This window comes from Nannospalax galili, unplaced genomic scaffold (genome assembly GCF_000622305.1).
Source record: "Nannospalax galili isolate Female #2095 unplaced genomic scaffold, S.galili_v1.0 scaffold191, whole genome shotgun sequence".
NCBI classification, from domain to species: Eukaryota; Metazoa; Chordata; class Mammalia; order Rodentia; family Spalacidae; genus Nannospalax; species Nannospalax galili.
In genome coordinates this window covers 5,103,977-5,110,785 of record NW_008331484.1, presented here as the reverse complement: position 1 = coordinate 5,110,785, position 6,809 = coordinate 5,103,977, and positions in this window count along the sequence as shown.

The window sequence follows — 6,809 nt, the reverse complement described above, 5'->3', positions numbered from 1 at the left end:
ATATATATATAATTTTAGGTATATGAGTATATTCTCTGCATGTGTCTAAGTGCACCTGTATCATGAAGTGCCTGTGGAGGTCAGAAGAAGGCATCAGTTTCTCCTGGAACTAGTGTTATGGACGGTTGCTATCTACCATGTGTGTGGTGGGAATCAAACCCTGGTCCTCTGCAAGAGTAGTCAGTGCTCTTAACCACTGAGCCATGTCTCCAGCCCCTTGTTGCTCTTCTTAATAGGACTTAAGAGCAATACATTATTTCATTTAAATTTGTTTTTTTACCTAAAACATTAAAATTGCAGAAATTTATGAAGTGTCACAATGTTTAACACACACATGCGTTAATATTTAAAGCAGGGCAAATATGTCTATCTCCTTAACAGTCATTATTTTTATGGTGAAAATATTCAAACACCTTTCTCCAAGCTTTATAGAATAGACAATACAATCTACATTACTTACAGTCCCCTTACTGCCCAATAGCACACTGGAATTGCTCTCTGCTGTCTAGGTGTAACTTAATACACGTTGGTCAATCTTTCCTCTCCCTCCAGCACCACTATTCTCCTTAGTAACCAGCATTCTGCTCTCATCCTCTATGACATTGACATTTGTTATATTTCACATAGAAGTGAGACCACAGCAGTAGGAACTTTTAAAAGCCTAAAGTCCAGGACATGGTCAATTCGTGCATATGAATGACTGAATACAATGAACTGTTCAGTTGTCACTGAACATCATGGTTTTGGGTGTCACTGTGAACCTTCTCTTCCAATTCAGACATTGCATCCCCAGAAAGAAGCATCCTTGAACACAGGATACAGCATCTCTCTGGTCATCTTTTTTCTCTATACTTGTCACTTTTTGTCCCTTTTCTTTTTACCACTCTCAATTCACCAGCAGCATTTTGAAAAATAAGTAAGTAAATAAATAAATAAATAAATAAGCTGAATTCTGGAGAAATCAGATTTACTTTTTATAGTAAGAAAAGCTTTCTCTAATTTCCATAGGTGAAAAGTGTGTTAAGTCCATCACAATGATGGTGAAAAGACGTCAGCAAGTATTCTGATGTGAGTGGACTAACAACTTACCTGGAATGACAGCACTGTGGCTTGCTGCTTGTGGAATGGAGCCAGAAAGAGGAATTGTGTGGTGCTATATAATGTGCTTTCTCCAAACACATCCGTACAGTAATATCTCCTAGGTAGACATTACAAAGGTAATAAGGCTTTTCCTGTTTTCAAAGGTAAGGTGATTACATTGAATGATTTGTATTAAATTTGTGTAGGAAGGAAGGATTAAGAAAGAAGAGAGTCCTGGGAATAACACTCCAGCCTCTTCTCAGGGACCATTATTCTTCTTTATCATGTCTACAAAATTATAACATTACTTACTTTACTGAAATCATTATCTAAAAATGTGACATTGGGACTAGAGAGATGGCTTGGCAGTTAAGAGTGTTGACTGCTCTTGCAGAAGACCCAGGTTCTATTCCCAGCACCCAAATGAAGGCTGACAACTGTCTTTCACTCCAGTTCTGGGGGATCCAATACCTTCTTCTGACCTCTGCAGGCACCACACACACACACACACACACACACACACACACACACACACACAAGCAAAACATTCATAAAATATAATTTTTGTAAATAGAATAATAATAAAAATTAATTTATGATATTGGCTAATAACATGAATACATTACAGAGGTTTTAGATAAACTATTGCACAACAGATGGACTGAATCATTAAATGCAACATTGAGTTCCTAAATTTCAAATATTGTCCTTCTTGGAGATAAAACAGAAAAGCATTGTTCTTTGGTGGCCAGCTGAGCTGAGGCCTGGGATATAGTTGATCCTTGTTCGGAATCTCCCAGGCCCAACACAAACACCCTGTTACTGTGACGTACCTTCTTCCAGACTTTTGTGGATCATTCTTTCATTTCTTCCCATCTATACAGCTAGTGACAGAAAGGGAGCACTGGTAAGGTAAGGTGGGCTTGAGTAAAGATATTTTGTAGTACTCATTTCTCTCGTCTTCTCCTCATGTTCTGAGCTCCAGACTGAGATCAGCCTAGTAGAGAAGTCTAGACCTATAGATTTATCAACAGTGACCTTTCCACCAAATATTCTTCCAATACTTGTCACTCTCTGGTTTCCATCATCATAGAAAAGCCAACCTATTCATTTCCCAACCATTTCTCTGAAGGAAAAAAAAAACAAAGCCAAGTGAATAACTTATCAGAGTTATTCCAAATCAGTGAAGAATATAATATTGAAACTCATGACCAATAAATTTCTTGACTCAAGGATGAGGTGAGAGACAAGTTGCCTCACTTCTTGCTTGAAATAACTATCTTCAAGTTTGTTCTTATATGGGATCCTAGAATGAAGAGCAGTCTGACTATTGCATAATCATTTGGAGTGGGAGAAAGGGAAAGTCATGTCCTGTGAGGGTGGTGGGAGGCAATTAGAGGCAGAGGATGGGTGGAGTGGATGGGAAGTTAATCATGTAGGACACTGCATGCACTGTGAAGAAAGTGTGGGTCCTTAGGCCAACAGGTCTGACTCAGTTCCAGGAAATAGACCATCATCATCATCAACTCTGCCTTTGCAAAGGAAAGGCTGAAGCCACAAATGAATATGCAAGAACTTGTTAGGCAAGTGGACTAGATCTTGATATTTACATATATGCATATGTATATGATTTCTTCAGCACTATCTGTGTATAACACCCTATCTAGGGAGCTTTGAATATATTTTCTCATTTAACTCTTACAACAGTCCTAAAATAAAAGTATCGCTATCTTCATTTTAGGACAGATGCAAATAAAGCTTCGAGAAATTAATTAACATGCCTAAAAGACAAAGCTACTGCATGGAAAAGCCAAGCTGTCAGTCTAAATCATCTTGATCCTAAACCCTTAAGTACAGATAACTAAGCTCCATATAAGGGGTAGGGGGAGCATGCATTTCCATTAAAAAAAAAAACAATGTGTATGTTTAAACACAAGACTTCACCCCTGCATGCTTCTTAGGAGGATACATTTTTAGTGGTAGTGGTGGTGGTGATTTTTACATCCATGTCTTCAAAGAAAAGAAAGCCCTGGTATGTGTATCCACCAAGAATGGGCTTACTTCTTTATAAATATAAGAGACTAGTTGTAACTGATAATAATAGCAACAAAAACTGATAGAGAAGTGGCAGGCAGCAATGAGATTTCTGCTCCTATAATTATCCAGATGACCCCAAAGAACTGTGCACAATGTGAACTGTGTGAGGCAATTTTGAGATCGCTCTGAAAAGAAGTACTCAGGAATGCAATCTGTCAAAAACCATGTGATTAACATGCCCTATTCCATTTTCACCATTAAATGTGTGGCATGGAAGGTTTGTTAGTCAGCCTTCCAATATTGTAACAAAATGCCTGAGATTATCAACAAATAATGGGAAAGATTTATTTTGACTCATAGTTCTAGAGGGTTTAGTCCATTATGGAATTGTCACATGGCTTTAGGCCTGTCGAAGGAGCACGTGGCCCAGGGAACATATTCACTAAGAGATGGGGAATTGAAGGATCAAGAAACTAATGTCCCACAATCCTCTCTGAGGACACATATACAAAGGACCTGTCACTAGGCCCTGATTCCTTATATTTCCATCACCTTCAAATGGAAGTGCCAAGTCTTCCACACACAGGCCAGTAGAGGACATTTCATATATATACTTGCTTCCTAATATTCATTAGCAGTCATCTCTTGCACTCCCTCCCTTCATTTCCCTACAGCTAATGGGTGAGCAAATTATTTTCATTACCTTAATAAAAGAATCTCAAATATAACTCCTTTCCATTTCCACAGCTAACCTCCCAGCCACAAGACCTCTCTGTGTTAACTTCCCATCTGTTCTCCCAAAACTGTTCCTCCTTCTCTTCAGTCCTCCCCTCAGAGAAGCCAACACAATCTTCTGTTGAACATAGGTGGGATTGTTTCTTGGCTAATGTCATTCAATGACTCCTCGTAACCCTTAGAATAACAAAGGATACTTCAGTGTGCTCTTCAAAGCTAGGCAAGTTTCTGATCCCTATTTTAGTTTCCATCATCTCGTATTCAACCATTTTCTTCTGGTCACCAATACCAACCTGTCTAGACTGTATAGCCAACCAAAAGTTCCCTGACCAAAGTGTTCTGGAATGTTCTCTACCTCAGTATACTTGGATAACTTCTGTTTCACCGTTATATTTGTTTATTTACTCTTTCACAAGAAAAACTTCCTCATCCTCTTTTTAAATTGCCTGTCCTCTCCCAACCATTCTTTTGTAACATATAGTAAGTATGTAAAATAAGTTTTCAGGGATGGAGAAATGACTCGGTAGTTAAGAATACATACTACTCTTGCAGGGGACCCGAATTCTATTCCCAGCACCCACGCAGGCAGCTCACAACTTCTCATAACTGCAGCATCAGGAGAGCCAATACCCTCCTCTGGTATTCATGGACACCAGCCGTCAGTGTGCACACACCCACACAGAGACTCACACAATTAAAAATTAAGTTTATCTAGGGGCTGGAGAGATGGCTCAGTGGTTAAGAGCACTGGCTGCTCTTGCAGAAGAGCCGGCTTCAATTCCCAGAACCCACATGGCAGCTACAAACCGTCCTTAACTCCAGTTCCAGGGGAATCTGAAGCCCTTTTCTGACCTCTGTGGCATTGCAGGACACAGGTGCACTCACATACATGCAGGCAATACACTCGTACACATAAAATAAAAATAATAAAGAATATTTTTTAAAACATTAAGTGTATCTAAAAAATAATAGCATTTTCACTGTGGCATTGCCACATGTTCGTTAATTTATTGATCATTTCACCTCTTCTGCTATACTCTCTTCTCCTTCTTCCTCTGCTGCTGGTTCTAATCTTCTTCCTGTAGTGCCCTCTTTTGATTCGTGTCTTTTTTCTTTTAGTTCGATTACACATATGAGAGACAATGATGAAATACCTTTCTTCTGAAACTGGCTTATTCTACTTCACATGCCAATCTCCAGTTCCATCCATTCTGCTTCTCTTTCAACTCCTCCCTCATAACAGCTGACGCTATCTTCAGTTGAATGAAAGTGGGATTATTTCTTAGCTAAGGTCACTCAATGACATCTAAATGACACGATTTTGTTCTTTATGAATAAACAAAACTCAATGTGTATATGTATGGCATTTTCTCTTGTCCGTTCATCAACTGAGGACACCAGGACTGATCCTCTAATATGGGTATTGTGCATAGTACCAAGGTAAACATCTCCCCCATCATTCTTGTTTTTGTTTCCAGTTAATTATTTATTTAATAACCACATACTTAGAAGAAGCATTTCATTACAATAGCATTGACATATTCAATAACAATTTTCTGAGCTAAGATACATCTCTTTCAAAACTGGCTGCAAATTCTTAGGTTTACAGTTGAATTATTACAGTTACACAATATTGTACTCAGTATAAACCCCATAAGACAAAAAATTAAATGAGATTTTAACCTTTAAAAAAGATCTCCATTTCATTATTAAAATACACAGTTTCATACAAAAAAATTCATTTTTAATGCAATTGACATTAAGATGTTTGCACATGCTTTTCTAATCTCTATATTTCTGATTGTTGCTAGTCATAGTCGGTTACTTTCTGAGATCCTTGGCATCTGAGCATGTATATAAAGTTGTCAGGTAGATTTCAATGGAAATGTTTTTCACATCTACTAATTATTTTTTATTAATCATTATTATTTTAATTTTTAATAACTACATGATTAGAAGAAGCATTTCACTACAAATTTAACATATTCAGTAACACACTCCAGAGCAAGAGCACATCTCTTTAACAAGTGGGTGCAAGTTTCGAGGTTCACACTTGACTTGATACAGTTATACAATATTGAACTCAGTATAAGCCCTGTAAGACATAAAATTGAATGAGTTTTTAACCTTTAAAAAAGATCTCCAATTCACTCTCCCATCTCCGCTGCTGTTCTCTCCTCAGAGTTTGGGCCCTGCCCCATTCCTTGTCTTGGGGCCCCAGACACCTGAGGAGCCAATACTGCTCCCTGATCCATTTCATCCAGACCAACGGAGTGCCTTCTCTGGGCTCCAGGAGCTCTGCTTCCGGGCCTGGCCGGGCCCTCACCTCTCTCTGCTTCCCTGGGCCTGCAGGACCCACCTTAGGCCGCTCTCCTACCATCAGGCCTCTCTATGTGGTAAGTCCATTGTGCCCTCTAAGCCTTGACTCCACCAGCCCCATTCACATTCCCATCTCCTCCTCGGTTCTCTCCTCTGAGTTTGGGCCTTGTCCCATTCCATGTGTTGGGGCCCCAGACACCTGAGGAACCAATACTGCTCCCTGATCCTTTTCAGCCAGACCAACAGAGTGCCTTCTCTGGGCTCCAGGAGCTCTGCTTCTGGGCCTGGCCCCACCCTCAACTCCATCTGCTTGCCTGGGCCTGCACCACCAGCCAGCCTCTCTCTGGGAAGCTGGGGCTGACCTTTCCTCTTCTTGATCCTTTGCATCCAGACCAAACCAGCTCCTCAGTGCAGTCCCCAGGAGGCCTTGGGGCCTCTTCCTACCCCATCTTCCCTTGCATATCTTGGTGGCACAATCACCAGATGCCATAGACTAGCATCTTTCTTGAGCCAGGCTCCCAGGCCAGTCCAACTCCCAAATTCCTGAGGCCAAAATCGGTCCTGGAGGGATCCAGACCTTAGGAGAAAGCCTGAAAATATCTGACCCTCACCTGAATTGGGCCTCCATGGGAACTCCA